A 26838-nucleotide genomic window follows, 5' to 3' on the forward strand; every position below is an offset into this window, starting at 1 on the left:
GGGGGTGCGGCATCTGGACAGATGTTCAGGACACAGCACCAGGTGAAAGCTAGACAGGTGTTCAGGACACAGCACCAGGTGAAAGGCTGATGACAACTACAACTGCTTATTCATGTAGCTCTTGCTTGGTTGAGATAGGGTATATGTATCTAGGTTAGCTTTGAACTTGCAATCCCAGTGAGGATGGTACAATCCTCCTGTCTCAGCACCCCAGATGTTGGAATTATAGGTGGGAGCCATGACACCTAGTTTGAGTTTCTTACCTATTAACATTTGGAAACTGATCATTCCTTGACCTGGGAAGTCTTTCCTGACACTGCAGGGTACTAAGCAACATCCCTCGAATGTAACCAGCAGCCACCCCCTCCAAATTATGAGAACCAAAACTGCACTGCCCGACGTCCTGGGGGAGGCATGAGATGACTTCTGCATTAGATGGTCAGAGGCAGAATAATCTTTCGAAGAAGACAGAACATGATGACATCACCCTTCTCCCACAAGATTCTTGCTCAGATCTGTCTTTACCGATGACCCTGGGGCTCAGATCGTCTAAGGCGGCAATCTGCTCAGCACAGGGCTGGTATACCATGGACGAATCCACAACAGGACGGTTTGTATTAGAATTCCACTGCTGGCCCCGAGTGCGGAGTGAAGACGAGATGGGGATTTCTGTTCTCAGGGAAACCAGCTGAACCCAAGGTCATTCTTGTTGCTGGGTGGGAATCCGAGGCTGGAACGCTAGTGGAGCTGCCAGGTGTTCCAATGATTAAAGCCAAATCAACATCTGGGCAGAGGACACAGGTCTGGGAATGTGCTGAGGCTCCCATGTGGGCAAGCACGGAACAACAAACAATATCTGCCCAGGGAAGGGCTCACACAGGGCACTTGGCCATCCACTGTCCTGCACGGATGGTTGCAAGGTGGCACATGACCAGAAACCACCCTCCGTCCCAAGCACCCCATTCTCTAACCTTCTCCTGACTGCACATTCTGATATCTGGCATATGATAACACCGCTCTGGCTCAGATCCAGAATCAGCAGATTCCATCTCTGCCGTGTTCTACCTATGTGGCTTTGGCCAAGCACTCGACTTCAACACTGTCCCCTGCACTTGTCCAGTTTGTACCTGGCATTAAGACGGGAGCCCAGCACACTGGCATGAAAGCAAGGACTTAATTCACACAGGTTTTATCCAACTGGCATCCCACATGGCCCATGCTCAGAGACAGTTTTTAGTTGCTGGCATAATGCTGACCCACCTGATCCGCAATCCCTGTATCTAAACTCATCAAAGGAATTATGAAAGTCATGGTTTTTACTGACTTAAAAACCACAGACATGCCAAGGAAGAAAAAAATCTCAGTTGAGGAATTCTGCCAGACTAGCCTATAGGTATATCTGTGAAGTATTTTCTTGATCGCTGATTGATGAGGGAGGCCCAGTCTACTATGAATGGTACCATCCCTGGGAAGGTTGTCAGGCTGAGCAAATCAGGGGAAATAAGCCAGTAAGCTGTGTTCCTCCATGACCTCGGCATCAGTTCCTACCTCCTGGTTCCTGCTTAAGCTCCTGCCCTAGCTTCCCTGAAGGATAGCTTCTAGTCTGTAAGCTGAAATGAACTCTTTCCTCCCCAAGCTGGTTTTTGTCACAGTGTCTGTCATAACAGAAAACAAACTTTGACAATGACCATGTATACAAAGTGTTCATCACTGCCTCCCACAGCAATCACTGGATGAGGCTTGCTCCCTCGGGTGACAATGACTTAATTTATAGCCTTGGTTGATGCCCTGCCTCCAAAGCAACCAAAAGAAGCCTTAAACCTGCCTTATGGAACTCAACAAGGATTAAATGAACAAGTACAAAGGGAGTTTAGCACAGTGGGAAGGGCCCGGACAAACACCAGTGATTATTCCTACAGGCTTAACAGGGCTCAGCCTGAATCCGTTCTGCAGCCTGCAGTAGAATCTTAGTGTAATGTCTGCACTGAGGAAGGGCTCGAGAAACAGCAGCCACTACTCTTCACATATAACTTGCAAGACCTTTGGTGGGAATCCCACCTCCTGGGTACCACCTATGCCTGATCTGTTTCTGGTGATTCTGTGCCTATAGAGAATTTGGGGTCCACATGTGTAAATATGAAGGCCAGGCCTATCGACCAAAGCCAGGACCCACAATCCCCTCTGTTCTCCTTCCTAGAGGGCTTCCTGACTCCTGAAGGTGGTGGTCATTGGTTTTTCCTATGTTCACACTTCTACATTCTGTTCATCCATAGCTCTGAAAGCATAGCTATTCCCCCACAAGCTTTCCCTAGATTGCTAGTTGTTAGAATACTACGTTTAGAACCTTAAGATATTCTTCCGGGGCTGGAGAGATAGCTCAGCCATTAAGAGTACTGACTGCTCTTCCAAAAATTGTAAGTTCAATTCCCAGCAACCATGTAGGGGCTCACAACCATCTGTAATGGAATCTTATGCCCTCTTCTGGTGTGTCTGAAGAGAATGACAGTGTACTCACATACATAAAATAAATAAATAAATAAATAAATCTTTTTTTAAAAAAGATATTCTTCCCAAACCACGGATTTTAATGTGACCACATTAAGTTCAAAATGAAGAATGGGCAGGTGTGGCAGAGCCCTCCCTGCCTCTGTCAACTATGAACGGCAGCCATGTGCCAGTACAGCTCATGATGTCCTTGATGTGCCAGACACAGCAGCACACGGTCACCTGGGACATAAAAGCTGGGGAGAACTTGGGCTATCACCCCCATGGGGTCTAAGCCTACCAGGCCACTCCTCATACTGATACTAACGGGAAGATCTTGGGCTATGTACCTTAGTGATAGAGCTAGCATGCACAAGTCCTCCCCTCCCTTCAGGAGGTGGAATGTAGGAGGCACCCAGAAAGCAAGCACACAAGAGGCAAGCGGGGCACAACGGGGCAGGCCTGGCCTCTGGATATGTACTAGATCCACCATGTGATCTTGATATTGACCAAGGCTGGAGAGCCATTGGAATATCTGGAGAATCAGTCAGTTTGAAAAAGATCCACTGGGACTTTCTCTTTGGGAACATCCAGCTGTTTTCCCTAAATAGAATCACTAAGCAAGCCATGGGTAAGGACAGCGGGTGAAGAGGGCCAAGCGTGACGATAACCAAAAGAAACACACGTGAGCATGTGTACACATACTCACACACATGCACAAGCCCCGCCCCCAGATCCCATCCTCATAGTAAAACTTGCACAAGCCTGTCCGTGCCGCCCAGAAGCAAGCTCTCACCCTGATAGTCCTGCGTGTATGTGCCCTGAGTGCTCAGCTCTCCAGAGAGGGAGACCCTCAGGCGAGCAGCGAAACTCCTCTTCCTGACCCTCCTGGCCTCCTCACTACAAGCCTGTCACTTCCAAGCAGGCTTCCCCAACACTGGTGGCTCGTCACTTTGGGCACAGAGCACCAGTACTATATTTATATATCTTCTCTTAAATTTACTCATTTTAAAAAATACTGAGGGAGGGGGCCAGAGGGCAGCTTTGTGGAGTTGGTTCTCTCCTCCTTAGGGATGGAATCCAGGTCATCGGGGCTGGAGGCAAGTGCCTTGACCACACCGAGCCTTCATCCCGGCCCAGATTTACTCACATTTAAAATACACTTTACATCTTTACCATAAAAGGGACATAAATACTCATGCCACACAGAGATTTCCATAAAATCAAGAATAACTGTCTGGGTGTGGTCACACCTGTACCCTGGTACTTAGGAGCCTGATACAGTAAGGTCATGAGTTCCAGACTTGCCTAAGCTACAGACAGAGAGAGACGACACCTTCTTTCAAGAAACCAAGGGCGAGAGGTGTTGCGCAGTTTTCAAACACTTTCCTAGCATGCCCAAGGCCCTAGGTTTGAACTCCAGTGCCACAAAAAAAAAGAAAGAAAGGAAGGAAGGAAGGAAGGAAGGAAGGAAGGAAGGAAAGATGGAAGAAAGACAGAAAGAGAGATGAAGAAGAAGAGGAAAAGGAAGAGGAAGAATAAAAAATTCTACAGAGTGAGTTCCAGGACAATCAAGGCTACACAAAGAAACCCTACCTCAAAGAAAAAAATAAATAAAAAAACCCAGAGGCTGGAGGGATAGCTCAGTCTATAAAGTACCCACATTCGAGCACTTGGACCCAAGTCCAGTCCATAGCATCCAGGTGAAAAGCTAGGTACACTGGTGGCTAATGCTTGTAACCCCAGCACTAGAAAGGTAGACTGGAGAATCCTAGGGGCTGGCTGGCCAGTAAGTCTAACCAGCAAGCCCAGGTCCCAGTTAGAGACCTACACCAACAGAAAAGGTGGCTGGCTTCTGAGCAGTAACATTCGTGGTTGACTTCCAAACACACACACACACACACACACACACACACACACACACACACACACACACACACAAGTGCATCCGAATTCACACAACCCTAACAAGCAACTCCTCCTTAGCCCCCAGCTTTGAAGCATGTCTCTGTGCCTGGTCAGTGCCACCCAACTGTGGACCAACATGAAACTCAGGTTCCACTGAGGCTTCATCCTGTGCCTCGGACTCAGTGACTGAAATACCCAGTTGGCAGTCATGTGTTACTGAGTGGGGACAGCTCACCAGATGACACTGTTCTCTGGAAAAGATCACCAGACCTCCCTCTGGTGGCCCATATGCACCTACGAAGGCTCGTGAGAGGACTGTGTCACAGGGAGAGCAGGAACTAGGCCTAAGGCATCATGGGAGCAGGCACCCTGATAACCCTGGACTCCTGGACCAGGCTACCCACTACCCTTACTCCTGCAATATTCTCAAGTTACAGAAATCCATGGACACAGGCAGAGTGTCACACAAAGACATATAACCTGGCAAAAAGGGCATGGAGTGGACAGGGGCACAAGGAAGTGATACAGTTACTGCACATGACACTCCTTGCCCTGCCATGTCCCCTCTGTGACTGAAACACATGCTTCCGGCAGACACGGTTTCTAAGAGTCGCCCAACTTCTCAAATGCTTTTCCCCAGCTCCGCAGGTAAAAGCCTGAGCTTTGTGCACAAATCACACCCACTCTGAACACCTGGGCCTCCGCCCAATGTCTGCTCAGCTGCCCCACCCCTGCCCCCACCCCAGCTGCTCCACTTACCCAGCTGTGCCCACCAAGACACCTTAGCAGCCTCTCACTTGGACTGCTGGGCGGGAATGGGATCACCTGGGGCACCTGCTTATGGGCCGGGCAGGGACAGAGCCGCCTACCAGGCACAGGGAGTCACCCAGCAGACCACACTGAGTCAGAGGCCAGGATCCAAAATCAGTTTCCTGGAGGGCCTGTGACACCACCCAATGGTTCAGACATGGCTATCAGGGCTGCCAACCTGACTCGGAAAACGGCTCCATCAAGGTTTTTTTTTTTTTTAAAAGCTGCACAAGTGCCAGAAACTTCTTCCTCTTATTACTTTTGAATGTAAATTAAAAGACCTGTTTGTTCACGCCTCTGGAATGCCGATATCAGTTTCTCAGCTGTCTCCAGGAAAACATTAGCTCTGCTGGAGTCAGAAACAGCAGGGCTCAGCCCCCTGGTCCATTTAAGGACATCGGCCAGGCACGTGACTGTGGGTAAGTTGTCCCTTTCACTTTTTATGACTAGGATAGACTTTAAGCTTCCCAGTTACTGCCACCTGCTGTTCCTTCCCATGCCCAGAAAGCCACTGGCTTCAACTGCCAGGCTCTGCACACCTCTGGGACCCCAGTGCATGTGGCCACATCCCCACTGCAGGAAGGACTACACAGTCCTCCCTCGCAGTTCCTCAAGCTCTCTGGATTTGAGTGTTTGTGTCTGAGTATGGGTACTTGTAGGGGCCAGATGGTCAGCCTTAGGTGTCCTTGCTCGGAGGGCGGGAGAGGCATCCACCGTGTTTATGAGACAAGTTTCTCACTGGGTCTGGAGCTTGCCAAGCATGCTAAGTTTGCTGGCCTGTGAGTGGGAGGGATCCTCCCTTCTGCCTCTTCAATACTGGGATGGTAACAGCCATCTACCACACCCAGCTTTTTTATATGAGTACTAGAGATGGAACTTGGGTCTTCATGTCCACACATCAAGCAACTTACCAACTGAGCCATCTCCCCCATATCCCTCTGTACTTTTTCCCTCTCTGTCAGAGGCGAGAAGAGTCCTAGATCCCTAGCATGTCCAGGGGCTTCTGCTCCAAACCACAGCAGCCACCGAAGTCCATGTCGGGGCTGGCAAAATGGCTCAGTGGGGAAAGGTACTCGCTGCCAAGCCTGAAGCCTGAATTTGATGCTGGGAAGCCACACAGTGAGAGGAGAAAACCAACTCTCACAAGTTATCCTCTGGCCTCCACGCCTACTCTGTGGCATGCAGGCGCTCTCTCTCTCTCTCTCTCTCTCTCTCTCTCTCTCTCTCTCTCTCTCTCTTGCTCTCTCTCACTCTCACACATACACACATAAAGTCCATGTGGATGACAACTGTCCCCAGGAAGATGGGGCACAACCAAAGGACCTCAGGACCCCTAAGGTTCTCTCCAGACACAGAGGAAGGCAGAGTGAATGGCCTGCCAACCACACAGCCATGGGTTTCTTAAAGGGAATAAGCTGGATGGCAGAAGGCCGTTGAGCTGAGCTGAGTCTGTCTTGCTTTTTAACTCTCCAGCAGCAGGCAAATCCTTCAGCTCTGCTAGCGAGTATCACCAGTGCGACTCCACTCACGCGGGGCCCATTATTTCCTCCCCGAGCTCCCCTCCCTCTTTGACATACCCCATAATTAAAGTTTAGGGTTGGGATTTTTTTTTTTTTTATGATGCTGCTCTTTAAGCACATGACAACACAGAAGGAAGAGTTATTTAAATCCAACTTGCAAAGGAAAACCGGCATCGTTAAAAGGGCGAAGCAAGAGCACATTTCTCTGGGTTTCATGTAATTCAAGGTCACTTCTGAGGAACAAGACAGAAAAAAAAAATGGGATCCTGTAACCAGGGAGCAATGACCTGCAGAGCAACTTGCTGGGTTTTAACTGACTCCTTCCATACCTAACTTACCCATGGCACTCCGTCGGTGACGGACACGCACCCCATCTGAGGGTGGGAAAGACAAAAGGCAACGTGCAAGGCATGGATGAAGAGCAGGCCACAGCAGACAAGACACCCCAGCCTGCCCTTGCTCCTCCTCCTGCAAGGACTCTAACCCCACTTCCTCCCAGTCTCTCGGGGTGAGGAGTCCTCCTCACCCTGGGATAAGTCTGTACCCCTCGTGGGAGGCATTTCCATGATACCGATACCAATGATGGGCTCTCCTCCTCCTGGGACAGTGCCCTGGGGACTGCTCCTGAAATGAGGTCACCCATGGGAGACCACACACCCATGAAAACCAGGCCTCCGGTGATGGCATCTCCCACTTGTCCTAGGATGGTGCCCACCCAGCCTGGTATGACTTGGCCAGACGGATAAAGCACAGGGGGCTCTGTATCAATGTTGTTTCGTGTGTCCTACTTCACTAGATCAAGGTCCTGCACCTGAATGTTTGCATATGTCACAAGGACGAATCCCTTCCCACACTCCTGCTTCCTAGCCAAGAGAGTAGCTTCATGGGGATTTAAAAGTACAGTTTGGTGGGCTGGAAAGATAGCTTAGCAGTTAAAAGCACTGGCTGTTCTTGGAGTTCGAGTGTTCCAACACCCACATGGTGGTCCACAACCATCTGTAATTCCAGTTCCAGGGGATCCAGTGCCGTCTTCTGACCCCCACTGGCACCTGGCATGTACATATACACATGCAGGAAAAGAAAACATTCATATACATAAAATAATTAAGTTTTCAAAATGTTAAGTGCAGTTTAACAGGTGTGGAAGTCCTTGCCTTTAATCCCAAGACTCTTTGAGTTGGAGGCCAGCCTTGTCTAAATAGTGAGTACCAGGACAGCCAGGGCTACACAGTGAGACCCTGGCTCAAATAAACAAACCAGGAGAAAAAAATAAATAAATAAATAAACAAACCAAAAGCAATTTCATTTGTATGGTGAGCTATAAACATAAAAAGGAAGTCAGATCTTTTAGTGTGATTTTTTTTTTTTTAGAAAGAGAAAGGAAGGAGGAAAAAGAGAGAGAGAGAGGGAAGGGGGGAGCAGAATTATATAGTACATGTGGGCCTGGCAGGGAAGGCAAGAATGGGCACCATGTGGAGCTGACTGTCAGGGTGGCTGAGGGAACCTATTGAACTAAATAGTTCTAGAGCATGATATCCTGTGGGGACCAAATATTCCCAGCCATAGCCATAGAACTGGATCCCCGCCCCATCTCAAAACCTGTCTTTAAAAGGGTGTAAGTAGCAGCTGAGGCTCCAGTCCTAGCTTGACCACAGACTGTGACCCAGTGGCCTTAGACACAACTAGGCAGTTCATGAAGACTCTCAACGTTGTCATTTTTAAAGGGCAACAGACAATGGCGCCTGTCCGATCATAGTGTTTCCTGAGGCTCAAAGATCAGGGCATCGTGTACACCACACACAGTCGACTGTGCAGAGTGCTAATTGGAACTGAAATGATGACAGGGTTAGGCAAGGCCGGCAAATTCCACACCGATGCTTTCAACTGAGTGGTATCCTTAAAGCAAGGTCAACTCCCATTTCCCTCCCTACATGAAATACACTATCCGGCAAAGACAAAAAGCAGTTTCAAAAGCCAAGCCCTTCGGCCAATACCACGTAATAAGCACCTGTCAGGAATTTAAACATATTTCCCAAATCCTTAGCCCTTCCTTGCAGATGAGGTACCATGGCTTAAATTCTGTCCCACCCTCTACTGATCATACCAAGTCAAAATTTCACAGCCAGGTTTGCCTACTGATCTTGGATTCTGGATTTTATCTAGCTCATGGCTCTCTTGCTGCAACAGTAAACATGTCTATCATTCAAATTTTTTAAAACTGTGAGGAACCCCCAAAACCCCCTAATTCAGAAGTGTCAAGAACTGAGCCCAGAGAAAGGGAAGTGACTTGTCCAGGATGACATGGCAGGTCATAGGCAAAGATGGTCTCGGGCCTATGACTCTGGAGAAAACCCTTGCCATCAGATGCCAAGTTTTCCCTAGAGGAATAGGTGCTGGGTACGGTGAGCAGACACCAGCTGCAGAGCAAGGCGAAGGTGAGTTGATGCCGGGAGGGCCAGGCTGACCTATGCTGGCTACAGCCTGCAGCAGGGCTCACCAGGAACCACAGCCTCTGGAAGATCCGAGTGTAAAATTACCTTCTTAGATGCTTCATGCATTTCTATTTTGAAGCCACCCACTCCTAGCTGATGCTCACACCCTCCCAGGCGCTTCCCTCCTCCCCACGTGCAACCTAACTGCTTGTCAGCACCGTCTGTCTGTGGGCAAAGGAGTCCCATCAGGTGGCTGACCCCAGTAAATAATTAAAGGGTGATCCCACAGCCCCCGCGGAGGCCTATTGAGAGGAGGGAGCCCTGCTAAATTAGACATGGCGGGGAGTCACGGTAACAGCTTAACAACTGCTTCCTCGACAGATGGTGAGCAGAGCACAGCCCATAGAGCAGCCTGCCAGGGGCAAGGCAGGGCAGGCCAGGGGCAAGGAGCCTTGGCTCAGCAGGCAGGACAGTCTTAACGAAATGAGAGAGACTCTCACTCTTTCCCTGAACTCGCTCTTCTATGGCTCTTCAGCAAAGATCCATACCCACCCACCCACTCCCGCCCCTGCAAACCCACCACCCTCTTGGGGCTAAAATGACACATAACCTTTTATTTCTCTTTCTCTTTTTAGTGGAAGGAAAACACCAACCAGACAGTAAGATTTCCCAAAGTGCCAGCCTTCCATGGGCCAAGTGAGGGAGAAAATTTCATCTTCCCACCAAAGTGGGCACATGATTGCGATCTGAGCGATCTGTGTAGAGTGTATGTGCAAGCCCACATAGGAACGATAAATGCACGGGTGCTTTGTAAGACAGGACAGGGCCAGGCACAGTGGCACATGCCTATATTTCCAACTAAACTGACCTGGCTCAAATTCTAAAAAAAAACAAAGAAACCAGGCTGGTGGCACAGACCTGTAATCCCAGTACTGGGGAACTGGGAGCAGCTAGGGAACTGGTAGCAGGAGAGTTATGGATCCTTGGAAAGTATGAACAACTTGACAGATCCCATCTCAACAGCAACATGCTTGTTTAGGATTTATGTGGCTAGGTTCAATCCCAGAACCTCTAAAAAGCAAAAGAGTTAAAAACAGCTGGGACCAGGCATGGTGGCTTATGCCTAATCCTTATATTTGGAGATAGACACAAGAAGATAAAAAAAAATTCAGGAACATCCTTGGTTACACTGAAAATGTGAGCCAGGGCCAGTAGGTACCTGGGTGTATATACCATAGTGCTAGCAGTTGGGCAGCTGAGTCAGGAAAATCTGAGTCCGAGGCCAGACTTTTCTACATGGAGAGTTCCAGACAGCCAGGGCTACATGGAGAGAACTTGTTTTAGAAATAAACAAACAAAAGGCTGGAGACGAAGCTCAGTTGGTAGAGTGCTTGTCTAGCAGGCACAAAGTCCTGAGTTCTAGCCCAAGCACTGCAAAACCCAGTCATAGTGATATATAGCTGTAATTCTAGCATTCAGGAGGTGGAAGCACAAGGGTTGGAAGTTCAAGGCTATCCCCAACTACACAGTGAGATGGAGGCCAGCCTGAGCTACCTGAAATCAGCATTCACTTAGGAGAGGAGGGACTTTAGGGAGCCCTCAATGAACTCTGGTTACTGTCACCTGTGCTTTTAGTTTTTAAGTTTTGTCATTACCTGTGTTTCATAGTGTGTGTGTGTGTGTGTGTGTGTGTGTCACAGTGCATACAGAGGACAACTTATAGAAGTCAACTCTCTGCTGCCACTATGAAGTCTCAAGGACTGAAGTTGGGTTGGCAGGCACAGTGGCATCGGCAGGCATAGTGGCTGGTGCCTTAACTGGATGAGCCATCTCAACAGCCCTCACCCGTGTTTTTAATGATGAGGGCAAACCGTTTTTATTTCATCTCACAATCAAATTTTGTTTCCCATCGTATATGAGCTAGTCTACCAGTCTATCATAGAGACTATCACCCAAGTCACTTAAAAGACATTAATAATTGCTCACATGTGCCTGGTGTATCACATGATGAACAACCAGCCCTCTTACAGAGTGAGAAACAGAGTGGTTTCTGTCGCCACACTGACTCTCTGGCCCCTCACCTGAGCTCAGCAGCTATAGTTTCACAATGGGCATCGTCCACACACAGAACAGAGAGGAAGGGATGGGGGGTGGGGAGGGTGGCAGGAGTACCCCGGGCTGCCAGGGACGTTTGTCTACAGAGCCAATAGAGGGGAAAAAGAAACAAAGGAGGACAAATGAGAGAGCAGGGAGGGAAGGTACATGAGGTGATGCTCACCTCAAAAACATAGCTGCTCTGGGTGCACCCTCCGCCAGCCCTCCCACTCACACCCCTCTGCAGAAAGGCGAAGAAAAGCAGAAGAGCCGGGCCAGACCCCAGGAATGTTGCACAACACAAGAACAGGAACCTCTCTTCTTAGAGTGTAGCATGCAGCTGAGCTCCCACGTGTGTGCTTCTCTACACCCTCCCTTCAAGGGAGCATGGGCCAGCTTGGGGGTCCCACAGTCATTGCTGGTTTCTCAGGCCTTGGGGAAGGTACAAACTGTCAGGAAGGATAGAGCAGTACCAACACATGACAGAGAATATCAGGGGCCATCACATGTAGACCAGATGCACAAGGGCTCTCTTGCCTTGAGTGTCTACACGCTCTGGAGCTGCCTGACAGATTGGAGACTGATGCAATAGAGCCTCTTACAGCACCTTTTGATTAATGCCAGTTCCTGGAAGCTAGGAAAGTTCCTGCAGCATTGATGGTAACAGCAAAACTGGAAACACCCTAAACATCCATCAGGAGGAGACTGGCTTTTTGAAAAAGGCGATGTGGGGCGGTGCCTCTGGACCCTGCGCTGGGAAGACTGAAGCACGAGGGGACCATGTCAACATGGTGAGTACCAGGCCAGCCAGGACGGCAAGACTCTGCCTTGATACACGAAATCCCTGATACTAATTATGACATGGGCACAAAGAGGAAAAAGAGAGTCCAGCTATTTTAAAAAGAGCAAAATGACTGGCTTGGTGGCATACATTTTTTATCCCAGCACTTGGGAGGCAGAGACTGTCAGATCTTTGTGAGTTCAAGGCCAGCCAGGTCTACATAGGGGGTTCCAGGCTAGCTAGGCTACAGAGTTAGACCCAGTCTCAGAAAAAAAAATCAAACAAAAAAGACTGTGGGGGGAGGGCCAGTGAGATAGCCCAAGGTGGTAAAGGTGTTCGTACCAAAGCAATTCCCAGGACTCACATGCAAAAGGAGAGAATCAATTCCCTTAAGTTTTCCTCAGATGCATACACACACCCTACCCCACCCACAGACACAGCTTGTGTGAACATACACAATAAATAAATAAATAAATGTAATAAAATTAATTTAGAATGTTTAAAGTGTGAATGCTTCTGAAAAGGGAAAGTAGGCCTGGGGGGGGCGAAGAGGGGGGAGGCAGGCAGGGAGGAGTGCAGCAGCACCACACAGTATATATGTGAAGGAGGTTTCCTTTTATTCTACAGCCTTCTACAACTTCCCAGAATCTTGTACTACATGCATAAATTGCCTTCACTAAAATATATATATGTGTATTTTATATATATACACATATATGTATTTATATGTGTATATATATGTGTGTGTGTGTGTGTATCAATCACAAAACAACAACAACAAAATATATATCACGAAACAACACAGTAGCTGGCAGTTTTCCAGGAGCATTTCACCATCGCAGAACAGGAACGTACCAGACTATCAATTTCCCCATTTACAGCTAACGCTGCAGCCCAGGGACTGAGTGCCATGGTGCCAGAGATGACAGCACATGCCTAGGACCCCTTCCCTTGAGAGGCACAAGAATCAATGCAAGTTCAAGTCCAGTCTGGTCTACAGAGTGAACTTCCAGACAGCGAGGGCCACATAGTGAGCCTGATGAGGAAGAAGAGAGGCAGTGGGTGGGTGGGAGTGACAGCACTTTAATTTAATCCCAGCACTTGGGAATCTGTGAGTTCGGGGCTACCTGGGTCTGCATAGTGAGGCTGTCTAAAAAGGACAACAAAAAGGACAGGCAGTGTGTGCGCAGCAGATCGGAAAGAGAGACCACATCTCCATTGTGCAGATCTGTCTTCTCTATGTCTCTCCACCAAAGACTCAGCTGCTGATCCCTGACTGCCGTGTCCTGGTAGCCATACCCCTTCCCAGGCTGCAGTTGCACATGGAGCAGGCTGAGGAGGGAAGGGGCCCATAAGCCCCTGAGGGAAGTCAGGACACGGTCCTGGTTAGAGCACCAGGCGCCGGGCTGTTGCCTCTAGAAGTAAACTTAGAGTGGGATGGGGCCAGGGGAGTGTACTGCTACCTCTAGCCCTGACACTCAGGGCACCGTCAGCCAGCATAGCCATTCCTGAGTCCTCAGCAGGGGAATGGGGTGCATGAACTGACCACTCTGCCATCATAACCACATTTTAGATGGAAAAAAAAAATATATCATCCTAATGCCGTCATGCCAGCAACCAGGCAACTCAGCAGCCTGAGATGCCAGACCCAAGCCTGCGGTGAGGACCCAGAGCCAAACCACCCCTGTTAAATATCACTCCTGTCAGCATGTTTACATTGAGGGAAAAAAAAAACCTTGAAGAGCTGTGCAGAAGGTCATAAAACCAAGGGCCAGGGGGAGCTAAGAAAACATGGTGGGTTTCCTCTGCAATAAAAATCCACCATGCCCACTTTATTTATTGGAAGCCAGAAAAAACTCAGTCCAAATCGTAATCCTTAATACCCAGTTAGCAAATGCTACCAAACCTAAGTCCAAGTAGTCTTTTCAACAAAAATTCTATCCCACTGAGGGAGGGCCAGGAGCAGTGGGAGGTCCAAGGATAATTAGAATGACTGCCGTTTAGAAGACACGAGCCATATAGATTAATCTCTCTTTTTTTTTCTTTTTTTGGTTTTTTGAGACAGGGCTTCTCTGTGTAGCCCTGGCTGTCCTGGAACTCTCTCTGTAGACCAGGCTGGCCTTGAACTCAGAAATCTGCCTGCCTCTGCCTCCCCTAAGTGCTGGGATTAAAGGCATGAGCCACCACTGCCCGGCCCACGAAGAGCATCTTATATGATCCCATTTTACAGGTGAAGAAACCAAGGCTCTTGGATGAAATAACTCATCACAGGTTTCAGAACTAAAGCAAACAGGCCAGTCTAGCTCCAAAGCCTCCTCTACCCACTTCACATGACACGACCCTACCTGAAGGAGGAGGTTCCCCCTTGGCAGAGTATCGCACTTCCTCTAAATGTCTGAAGCAAGGCAGTGGAGCTTGTGACTTACTCCCTCCATACTCCAAAGTTCACCCACCTGAGCCCCAGCAGGGGATTCCCCGGGGGGTATAAGCCAAGCAGGCAGAGGTAGGTTCTGCAGGGTGGGGGACACAGTGGATCCCAGGAGCTCCAAACATCTGCCCATAAGGCAACCTGCGTGCTAGGCTCAGACCCGGGGCCCTGGAGACTCTGTGTACACATTGATAGCATGCCAGAGTCACCACCTAGAAGAGGAGAATCCACAGGTACGTCCCTATCCCCCACAGCAGGGACCTTGGATCACACGTTCAATTCTCTTTGGGGTCAGGGCTCCCTAAGTACACCCTTCTGAGCACTTACACGTCCAAGTGCCTGCACACACTAGGTGTCCAGTAAGTGTTTGCTAAGTATTCTCATAACCCTCCGGAAGGTATGAAGGACAGAACTCTCCTTGGAGGTTGGAGGTGACGCATTGCAGGACCCCAATACTGGGGTGGACCAGGCCAAGACAACAGGAGCCTCCTTCCCAGTCTGCTTCCCAGAGAATGCATCTCTCTCCAAAAGGCCAACTCCTCACCATGAAGCAAAGTTGGCCTCATCTACAGATAGAACATGGTCAGAAGACTATGTCCAGCTCCCTACACATTGAGGGAGTTCTTGACGTTGGAGGTCCTGTCAGGAAGCCACAAAGGGCTGTGTGACAAAAACAGTCCTCTCATTGACCTATCCCTTGAAGGCCTGTTTCTGTGGGCACACAATCCTATGGACACTGCACAGTGGTACGGCAGTATGTGAGTGTGTTTTGTGAGATTGCCTGCTCTACAACACAGGATATAACCGTCTTATGGGGGCATCTATGGGAGCAGAGTTGCTGGCACTGACAAGGCGGGGGCCACACAAGAGCAGGCACAGCAACTCTCAGAACAGAGCTTTCTAGTATCCCAGGCCTAGCACCCTCTCACTAGGAAGACAAGATAGGAAAGAAAAAGGAAACAGATGAGAGAAGCTACCCAGGAAGACCGGAAGAGCTCTAAGCATGATGAGGAGAGGCAACCTTAAACCTGAAATGGCAAAAAGCAACCCAATGTGCTGTGGACAAAATTCTAGGGGAGGCACCAGAAGGCCTAAACAAAAGCTTGAGAAGCAGGTCCAGTGACACATGGAGGGGTGTGACCCACTCCTGAACGCATCAGGAGCAGCACCCACCAAAGGCTGCCTATCTACCCACCAACAGCCATCTCCTTTAGTGTCACAACAAGGAACAGAAGGTAGAAGTAACTCAGTGCCTGGAAAGCCCCACACAAGACCAACAAAAGCACTGCCCTCCGCTCACATCAGTCAGCATTCCAGGCACAAGGGGGTCCTCAGATTGAGACCCACAGATTCTCACAGGAAAGAGCTTATGGCTGGGTAGTCCTTCCCCTGCAGTCAAAGGCCACTTTCTGAAGAGAGCCATAGTAAGTAGGCAAAGAAGGTGGGCGTGGTAGCAGGTGCAGTGGAGGGCTGAGATATGTTAGGACCCCATCCGTGTCTGCAGATCTCAAGAGTCTACCCCACACATTCTGAATAGGCTGAGAGCACAGACATCCCAGACTACAATCTTTATTCTTAAAGACATCAGAATCAGGGGCCTGGGGAGACCCACTGAGTGGGTGGAACATCTGGTGCACAACCATGAAAGCCAGAGTTTGAATCCCCAACACCCATGAACAGGACTTTGGGAAGTGAAGCTTAAGTCTTGAGAGGCAGAAACAGGAGACTCGCCTAGGATGCTGACAGCCAGTCCAGCTAAAACAATGAGCTTCGGGGTCAGTAAGAAACCCTCTCTGGAGAGATGAGGGGTGGAGCGATAGCATTCGATGCCCATATCTCCCTCTGGTCTCTCTACACATGTGCACACAAGCTTCCCCGCATGCAAAGTGAGAGAAAAGCCACCCCTTTCCCCTCCTGAACTCAGCTGGGTCAGTTCCCCTGCTAACAGGCTCTGAGAGAGAGGCTTGCCTGCAGGACTTTCACAGAGTGGCGTTCAGGAAAGAGGCTTGGACAGAGGAGGTTGGGTACAACCCAGGTCACAGACAATCCTGTCCTGTGGGAACTGTCTGGACTGGTCTCTGATAGAGATAAAAGGCTATGATTTGTACCCTAGTTTTGGATAAACTAGGTGGCCGTCCCTTGGAGAAGACATTCCCTGACCCGGCTAGAAGCCATCAGCAGCCAGAGCTTACAAAGCTTACAAAGCAGCAGACAGGAACTAGGCTCCTGAGGGGCCTGCAGCCCATCCTGGCCTCTGCAGCCAAGGTTCTCTAAGCAGCTATTGGCTATGGCAGACCATCAGTCCAAGGATCTCAGAAAGACAACTTGCATAACGTCACAGAGAAAGAACACTGTCAGGCACAATGGATCTGACAGGATCTAATGTTCTCAGTCCTGGGTTTAGATTATTTTTAAGAACACATAATTTCACTTCAAAAAAAAAAAAAGAGAGAGAGAGAGGAAAAAAAAACCTGTCGACAAGTTGCTCTCTGAAATTTCCATTTCTTCCCCATTGTGCTCAAGCTCCTACTTCACACACCTGGAAAAAAAAAAATCTATTTTTTGATCTGTAGACTCAAGCCATTGTCACGTGAGCAGCTATTCACACTGTGGCAACAAAATGGTTAAACCTTCACAGCAGGGACAAAATTAAACCTGAGAAATGGTTGCCACATTGAACTCTATGAAAAATCCATCCAAAACATTCTTACATCAATATGGCAGGATTTTTCCTGCAGGTTTCACCAAAGAAAATCTGAGGAAGGAAGGAAGCCCACCGCCTGAGCATGATGGCACAGGCCTGGGTCCCAGCTATCCAAGGCAGGAAGACTGGAAGTGCTGGGCCTGCCCCGGCACCTTAGTGACACCCTGTCTCAAAATTTAAACAAAAAATTTCAGGTGGGGGAGAATACAGCACAGTCAAGGCCCCTGGGCTGAATTCTAGAACAAAAACCAAGAAAAGGAAAGTACCAAGAAGACAGGCCAGCTAGAAGGCCGTCGTCCTTCAATAGCATCTTCAGGCAGCCTTTGCGTGCATCTGTTTGTCTGTCCTTTTGGTTTGGTTGGTGGTGGTAGGTTTTTTGGGGTTTTTGGGGGGGATTGTTTGTTTGTTTGTTTTGTTTTTTGTTTTGGTTTTTTTTTTTTGGTTTGGGGATTTTTTTGTTTGTTTGTTTTTGTTTTTGTTTTGTTTTGAGACAGGGTTTCTCTGTGCAGCCCTGGCTGTCTTGGACCTCACTCTGTAGACCAGGCTGGCTTTGAATCTAGAGATCTCCCTGACTCTGCCTCCCAAGTCCTGGGATTAAAGGTATGCATCTCCGCCACCTGGTTTGTTTCTTTTTTTTTTTTTTTTTTTTTAATAATTAATTGGATTCCAGCTCTTTGGTGACATCTTTCTGCTTGGTTGGTTTTGATTTTTCTTTCTGGTTAGTGGTATACTAGGATCGCTTTTTAATTCTTTACAGCAAGGGGGTTGTTTTAAAGGCTGTCATCCAAATGTGCTTGGTTTTCCCGGCACAGTATCTCGGGGTTGTATGTTTAGAGTTAGACAACTGGATTGTTGTAATTCCCCAAGGGTGCAAACCGTGCTGTGTTGAGCATCCTTGGGGGCCGGTGGTCACATTCTCTGAGTTCTCACTAACCCTTAACATAAACCCCCGGTGCCTCCACTCAAATGACTGGAGCTTGCCTCAGGCTGGGCATGGTTACACATGTTTACAAACCCCAACAGGAAAGAGGCTCCTATACTGCGATCTGATTCAAGGCCAGCCTGGGCTCCATAGCAAGGTTCTGTTTCAATAGCAAAACTCTCCCCCTAACAGCCTAAGAGTGGGACCTCAAGCCATAGCAGTTAGCAGCAGAAGGGAAGTGCACAGGAGCCCGCCTCAGCAGTTCCAAAGGATGGTGCTGTCCCTTGGTTATTCTGCCTGTATTTATAAGAGGGCATGGAGGTGGCACATATGCCAGGGCCGGTATATGGAGGTCAGAGGACAATCCTCTCCACCACATGGCTTCAGGGGACTGCACGTGGGTCAGCAGGCTCAGCAGCAACCTCATTTACCCACTGAGCCATCTCGCCCAAGCTGCCATTGTGTTTTACAGAACTTCCTGGTCAAGCAAAAATACTGTGGAGGGGCTGGAGAACAGCTCAGCACTTAGGAGCACGTGCTGTCCCTGCAGAAGACCTGGGTTTGATTTCCAATATCTACTTGGCAGCCCACAGCCATCAGTAACCAGTTCCAGGGGGTTCTGATGCCCTCTTCTGCTCCCAACAAATGCTGTGTGCACATGGTGTAGTATATACATGCAGGTGAGATGCGTATATATATATATATATATGTATATATATATATGTATATATATATGTATATATACATACATACATACACACACACACACACACACACACACACACATAATTTTTTTTTCTCTGTGTATCCCTGGCTGTCCTGGAACTCACTCTGTAGACCAGGCTGGCCTCAAACTCATAAATCCACCTGCCTCTGCCTCCCAAGTGCTAGGATTAAAGGTGTACACCACCACCACCCGGCACAAACACACAATTTTACACTTTTTAAATGTTGAGGACAACCAAGGAAGACAACTGACACTAGCCTATGGCTTCACAAGTGCACATATGTTCATGGAACCTATACTCGTGCACACACACACAGACTGGCTGACTGGCTGATTAGTTATGACCTCTACGCCTGTAATCTCAGCGCTCGGAAAGCTGACTCTGGAGGACTACATATTCCCAGGCCAATCTCAGTAGTCTCAACCACAAGGTAAAGACCTTGTTTCAAAAATAACAACAGAACCCTAGACATGTCCATCTTCATCCTTGAAGGGAAAGGAAATCTCTCCCATTGGTAAAGTCACCCTCTGTGGAGAATGGGCAGCCATCACTGAGGTGGCTGGTAAAGCATCAACGGTATCATTGGAGGGTCAAAACAGGCAGCAGAGAGGGGTCAGGGTCACTGGGTTGTCATGCTGGTTTCCCTGTGTGACTGGATTTCACACTTGCACCATCATGTTCCGGTGACACAGACCTGTCAGTCAAACTGCAAGTTCAATCCCAGCCTATCACCAGTGCCAGCGGATGGCCCTTCAGGAGCTGCTTAGGCCTCCTGGGACAGCTGAGGATTGAGGAAGACAATGTTCTCAATGTGTGCAGAGCCCTGAACAGTTCCTGTACAGGGCCCAAGTGTATGCTCCAGTTACAAACATCCTCACCATCACTGGTACCCAACTCTCTGGGTCTTTCTAAGAGGACAAACAAGCATGGGCTTCAGGACCACAGCATGGGCACCTTGGAAATGAAGCTAAGACCACAGTTCTCCTTCCAAGGTGGCTGATGCAGAGGGACCTGCACTCAAAAGGGCAGGATTCCCCTTGGTAGTGGGGATTTGGGCTCACAGATAGCAGCCATCACTGCTCAGACGGAGGCAGCAAGACTTAGGAAGCTCTCTCTGCCGCACACCAGTTCTGTTCCCACAGGACTACTCGCTAGAAATAGCACAGAGGAGGGTGACTCTGGAAACTTCTCGGCTCCGCTATGGAACCCAGGGCTAGCTGAGGGAAGGTCTAAGTGGCCAGATGTGACACAGGCCTGTCATTGCTGTAGTCAGGAAGTGGGAGGAACAGAGTTTAAGACCAGCTTGGGCTACCCGACAGCCTGCCTCAACACAGGCCTACCTAAGAAACTACAGGACAAGTCTCTCTTTTGATTTCTTTTATGATCTCTGAGCATCAAAGAGGGAGGCTGCCCAGCCTGTGGCAGTAAACTCCCAGCAAGGACAGGGGGACTCTAGTCTGGGACACACCATACCCGGCCACTAGCTCAGGGACTAGCGTCTGTTAGGCATTCACACATTCATCACTTCATTTAAAAAATGTTGATATGTATAACCATTTTGCCTGAACATGTGTCTGTGTCCCATGTGCATGCTTCATACCCTCAGATGCCAGAAGAGGGCATCAGATCCCCTGGAACTAGAGTTACAGATGGTTGCCCAGCATGTGGTTGCTGGGAATCAAACCCGGGTCCTTTAGGAAAGCAGCCAGTGTACTTAACCACTGAGCCTTTTCTCCAGGCCACATAGTGAAAAACAAAAATGTGACATTATAGGGGTGATGAAGAGATTTTTCCAAGCGAAAAGCAGTCCCCACCCAATTTATTTCACTTCTGGTTTCCCATCTATGTATATATTTCTACCAATTTACATAACTATAAATGCTGCAGGCATACAACTTTGCCATCTGGATATTTATTTTCTCTTAATGTAATGTCATAAACACGACCATGTTCTTTCTCAGCCTTCTTAAACAGCATCTGGATACATAATAACCCATGCATTGCAGGCTGGGCTATGGCATGTGTAGCTAGCCATCCCCCTGCTGCTGGACAGCTATCTTGCTGGCTCTTCTCCCTCCTATATTACAGACAGTTTAGATATGTTCTCATAAATTCTGCTTCGTCGCTGAGTCGTTTGTCTTAGAAGAAGCTCCCTAGGGAGAAAGATACTGTGAACCAGATACTGTGAACTATTCTACAAAAGCACATGAGAAACGGGGATACCAGGAGAGACCAGGGAAGAGCTGGTGAGTTGATGATGCTCAATAAACACTCACAGATGGGCTGGCGAGATGGCTCAGCGGTTAAGAGCACTGACTGCTCTTCTGAAGGTCCTGAGTTCAAATCCCAGCAAGCACATGGTGGCTCACTACCATCCGTTATGAGATCTGACTCCCTCTTCTGGAGTGTCTGAGGACAGCTACAGTGTACTTACATGTAATAAATAAATAAATCTTTAAAATAAAATAAAATAAATAAAATAAAAAACCCACTCACAGAATGAGTAAGGGTGGGTGACTCACTCACATGACCTCCTGGCAGGTGGCAGACACCCAGCCTGACCAGACCAGGGTTCCACCACCTGCCCTGAGTCAGAAGTGCAGTAGTCAGGAAGGTTCACCAGTTCAAGGTGATGCGTGGCTACATAGCAAGTGAGAGGCTAGCCGGGGCCACAGGAGACCTTGTCTCAAAGCAACAACGAAAAAGTATAATAAAAAGAATTTTTAAAGTAAGAAGTGAGGTACTGGGCATTGTGGTGCACACCTTTAATCCCAGCACTTAGGAGGCAGAGGCAAGTGGATCTCTGTGAGTTCAAGCCTAGCCTGGCCTACACAGTGAGACCCTGTCTAAAGAAAAGGAATGGAAAGAACAGTTTCTACAAGACAGAGGCAGGGCTCACTGAAACATTCACATAAGACTCTAAACCCTCTTCCTCCTTATTCTTATCAGCTCCTCCCTTCCTAGACTCTGGGTCCTAGGAGCAGAGGTAGGCATTTGACAACTCATACAAGCCACCCTGGCCTCCTTCAGGGAGCTCCAGTGAGCTAGGTCCACTCCCTTGGGCTTCTGCATTCAAGGCTCCACCAGTTACTTAACAGACACCATAGTTGGCTCTTTCTGTTTACCCTGTGTCTCCTCCCAGCACTTAAGTGTTAGTCCCACAAAGCTTGTACCCACTGTCTTTACGGTTATCCCCCAGACTCACAATAGTGCTCAACCCAAGTGGATGCTAATCAAATACCTGAAGAGAAAATAAAAATCAGGCTGGGATTGTAGCATGCACAAAGCCCTGGGTCTGATCCCACCACCAAGTAAGCCAGCATGGTGGTACATGACTGGAATCCCAGCACTTAGAATAGGAGGTAGGAGTATCAGAATTCAAAGTCATTCTTAGCCAAATAGCCAGTTCAAGGCCAGCCTGGGCCTCATGAAAAAGAGAAAGGAGGAAAAAAGGAGAGAGAAAATAAGAAATAAATAGCAAATTCTCATGTGAAAATCTTCTAGGTCAGGTACTGTGCTTCACAGGGCTCGGCTCACCAGCTACGCACAACAATCCTATTATAAACCTCATTTAAGATAAAGAAATGATTGCCCGGGCAGGCTAAGTGACTTGTCCAAAAACACAGTGAGGAGGCAGAGTCTGAGAAACACCACAAGTTGTGATCTCACCTACTGTGATGTTGTTGCTGCTCACTCTCCTAGTTCAGCAGCCAAAGACAGAGAAGGCCAGTGAGCCTCAGCGCTTCTCGGAACAAGACAAGTCTTGACATCCTGTGATCAAGAGAGGAGAGGAGGAGGCAGGGCAGCGAGGCCAGGCAACTGGCCCTGGGAGTGTAATCCGCACCCCACCCCCACTTCCCCAGCGGAGCAGCAAGCTTGCCTTTCAAACCCAAGCAGAACCTGGCTTGGCAGCCACAGAGTGACGGGCCAGTCGGCTACAGTGAGTGGGACTGGGGCTATGGACAAGCCAGGTGCTTTCTCTCCTGCCAATCAGGGAACTGATGAAGAAAACCAGGGCCAGAGAGGAAGTTGAGTCTAAGATACAAAATGCCCAAGACAAAGTCTGGATGTTTGAGGCCACCAAGTCTTTCTAAGAAGAATCAGAAGCCATGTGGAGTGAAGAGGGAAGACTGAGGGCAACCGACCAACTTTCCATTAGTCACATGGCAGGCTGTAACACATATGGCTTTCTGTGTACAGGTATGACAAGTATATAATCCGTCTCCCCCTCCCCCTCCCCCACCGCTCCTCATAAACAACCAGCCAACCACACAGAAGCTTTCTGGTCCCCTCAAAGACAGTTTCCATTTGCTAATGGAGTCGTCCTTGCTCTGTTCTGTCCCCTTGGCCAGGATGAGTCAGGACCAACAAGGGGACTCTCCCTGGGTACTTATCACCTTCTTTTTAGTAAGATCAGCCACCAACATTTAAAATACAACTGTGCCATGGGCCACCAACCATACTGCCTTGCTTTTCAAACAGAACATCGTGGGATTCGAACCCGTGCTTGGCTCCGTACAATCCAGTGCCCATCCCATGTGAGATCGTTCCTCACAGGAGACTAGAAGCTCTGGCCCTGACTCTTTTCTGTCAGTCCAGGTTCTAACACTCTCGGGTATTTGGTTTTGTTTGTTTTGTTGTTGTTGTTGGTTTGGTTTGGTTGTTGGATTCTGGTTTGGTGTGGTTTTTGGATTCTGGTTTGGTTTTGTTTGGTCCTGTTGACAACTTCAGAGTCTTCAAAATGGCAACAAAAAAGGGGGGGGGGGATTCTCTCATGATTTCTTTCCAAATACTAAGCACCAGCAAACTCTTCTCCATGTGGTAAATGTTGGGGGGGGGGGGGACACAGACACACATGTGTCACAGCACTCGCACGGAAGTCTGAGGACAACTTTTGGGGAGGTGGTTTTCTTCTCCTGCCATGTAGGTTCTGAGAGTCAAACTAGAGAGTCAGGCTTGGCAGCAGGCACCTTTACCCACTGAATGATCTCACCAGCTCCCAAGGCCTCTTCCGGCCTCCTCTTCCACAGCTTTCTAAAGGGTAAAATGAAACAACCAATACAAATTCAGGCAACTCTAAGATGCCACCAATGCCCTCAATCCTGATTTCTTTATCCTTGAGGTGGGCTCCTAAAGTATGACTCCAAAATTCACTCAGAGAACCCCTGGGAAAAGCTTGCTGTGTCAAAATCAGTCAGGTCTGGCTTAGGGTAGCCCTCACTGTGTGATGGAGAAGTCAGGTCCAGCTCAGATTAGCCCTCACCATGTAATGGAGAAGTCGAGACTGGCTCAAGTTAGCCCTCACCGTGTGACAAAGAAACAGAGACCCCAAATTATTCTCCTCCCAGAATCCCACCTTCCCTTACCATATAGCAACAAACTCATATGCAGGGAGCCCCAGGGGCTGGTTAACTCTAACCAACCCTGGCCCCAACTCAATGGCAACAAGAGCTTATGAGCCATTCAGGCTCCTCCAAACAAAATGTCAGCCAACATTCACCTCTCATTCCCCAGAGCTGTCACAAACCCCGCTGCTCTCTGGATGAATACATTCTAGGCTGCCCAAATAAACTGAGGGGGCTGGGACTGTAGCTCAGTGGACAGAGTGCTTACCTAACAGGTACAGCAGACCCTTTGGGCTGGATTCCCAACTCCCCATAAACTAGGCGTGTTGGTGCACGCGAACAGTCCCAGCACTCAAAGGTGGAGGCAGGAGAGGCGGGAGTTCAAGATCATGCACATAGCAAGTTCAAGGCCTGCTGGGGATATAGGAGATCCTGGCAGAGATAGATAGATAGATAGATAGATAGATAGATAGATAGATAGATAGATAGATAGATAGATAGATAGATAGATAGATAAAGGTAGGTAGGTAGGTAGGTGGAGAGGTAGGTAGACAGATAAACAGATAGGTAGAATAAGAAGATAAAAGACATTTAAGCATCCATTCAGACTTCATATACCCCTGTTTGCCCTTCCTAAGAAGGCTATGAAAACAACACAATGTCAAGCCAGAGGTGGCAGCACCCACTTGCAAACCAGCACTCAGGAGGCACTGGTAGGAGGGTCAAGAGTTCAACATAGCAAGCTCCTATCCTAGAAAACCAACCGCTGAAGATATAGTTCAATGGCAGAATACTTGCCTATCATGCACAAATCCCAAATGGGAGACAGAGGGGAAGAGAAGGAGCAGAATAGAGCAGAGTAGAGCAGAGCAGAGCAGATCACAGCACAGCACAGCACAGCACAGCACAGCACAGCACAACATCCCCAGGACTACGTTCCTGGCAGAAGCTAAAGCCAAAGCGTTAGTGAAGATGGGGCAGCCAAGGAAGAAGGGGGTTTCCCCGAGTCTACTTCTCAGGCACTGTTTCCCATAAGTGTCTGCCAGATAACCACACCTGGCCTCAACAGCCCTGCATTAGAGCTGGCCATCTCAGTTCCCAGCTCCTCCCTTGGCAGAGGTTCCAGGCACCCCCAGCAGGGCTGGGACAGTACTCGCGTGCCCACAGTGAAGGCTGGCAGTACAAGGTGTGTTTCCCAAGATCTTATGCACCTCAGTGCAGAGATGAGTCAGCGGGAGGTAGGGGGAGGGGGCGCTCAACCTTCACACCTCACCAACACCTCCCGAGGGTTTACTGTCTCAGCCTCAAACGCCCTGTCTGTCCAGCCAGCCAACTTGCCAGAGTCAACACTCCTCTCAGACAGGTTTGTGCCTTGCCACAGAGCACTGTCCAGAAAAAGGCTAAGAAGACAGTATGGGGAGAACACCCTTTCTGCCACCATTGTGTCCCAAGTACCCATTCCCGCCTCAGGGCTATCACACAGGATAGTCCCTCTACCTAGCCCCTCTTCCCCGCTGCAGGTATCCATGTTCCATACTCTATTCATTCATGGACACACACACCCTTTGCTGGAAACACCCCCTTTTCCACTACCCCAACCCCAAACTAAGGCCCAACCCCGCCTCCTCTCTCTCTCCACTTCCATTCTCCTTGGTTCAAACCACTTCTCTCTGTCCTTGGCTTCTTATTTGTCTCCTACAGGAGCCCTCTGCCACCCTGCCTGTCTTTCCCCAGCGTCTAAGGCAGTGTTCAGCACAGAGCAGGTGCTCAATCAACATCGAATGAATGCACAGAGGAGAAATAAAGAGCAAATGCAAAATGAAGAATGATCTAACAAGGCCAAAAAAAAAAAAAAATTAATAGAGAGGCTAGGAAGAAATGCACAGATAATAAATGGGAAAACTGGGAATGGGTACATACCCCGAACTCCCAGAACTTAGTAGGTGGAGGCAGAAGGATTAACAGTTTAAGACCATCCTGGAAGGCATGAAACTTACACATAAAGGGGGATAGCAGGGAGTACATGGCAGAGACAGACAGAGGCAGACAGGCAGGCACTCCAGACTCATTTTAACCTAAGAATTCCATTCATGGGATTATCCGAAGGATATGAATTCAAACAGGAACAAAAAAGGTGCCTGTATAAAGTTGATTCTAGTCACACTGTTTAAACAGCAGAATTCTGGAAACAACTGAAATGCCCAAAACCAGCGAAACATCTGGCAGGCAACAGCACAATGATTGCACACAGTATCACATGACAATTAAAATGACAGAGCCGAAGGTAACAGAGAAGAGTGGCATGCTTTAAAATAATGCTAAGCAGAAGCCAGGCCTGGAAGCTTAGTCCTGAAACCTCAGCTATGCTGGAGACCTCAACTCACAAGTTCAAGGCCTGCCTGGGCTACAGAATAAGTCGAAGGGTCAGCCTGGGTAGCTGAATGAGACCCAATCTCAAACTGTGAAAAAGAGAAAAGACAACAACCTACATGCCCAGTGTAACTCAGTGGCAGGGCGCTTGTCTGTTCTGTATGAGGCCCTAGGTTCGATCCCCTAGCCTGCAAAAGGGTTCATTAATGCTAAGCAAGAAAATGTGTATGTGTGCTGAATTTCTTCATAAACACTGGGTTCTAGTCTACACACCCTCTGCATAAGTTCTCACAGGGTCCAAAATAGCATCTG

The 26838-nt window shown here is 48.7% G+C and overlaps 1 protein-coding gene across 8 annotated transcripts in view; it reads right to left on the reverse strand.

The window, feature by feature from the left end:
- Nucleotides 1-26838, reverse strand: part of Ksr1 (kinase suppressor of ras 1) — a 138999-nt gene that overhangs the window by 98436 nt on the left and 13725 nt on the right. The window contains exon 1 of one of the 8 annotated variants that reach the window (XM_031354594.1): nt 5152-5213. The exons of 6 other annotated variants lie outside the window; for them this stretch is intronic. The gene's annotated coding sequence lies outside the window, so the exon portion shown is untranslated. Of the gene's footprint in view, nt 1-5151; nt 5214-26838 lie in introns of those variants that run through there. One more of the 8 variants, XM_031354588.1, reaches the window with a different exon arrangement.

This window comes from Mastomys coucha, unplaced genomic scaffold (assembly GCF_008632895.1).
Source record: "Mastomys coucha isolate ucsf_1 unplaced genomic scaffold, UCSF_Mcou_1 pScaffold5, whole genome shotgun sequence".
Classification (NCBI taxonomy): domain Eukaryota; kingdom Metazoa; phylum Chordata; class Mammalia; order Rodentia; family Muridae; genus Mastomys; species Mastomys coucha.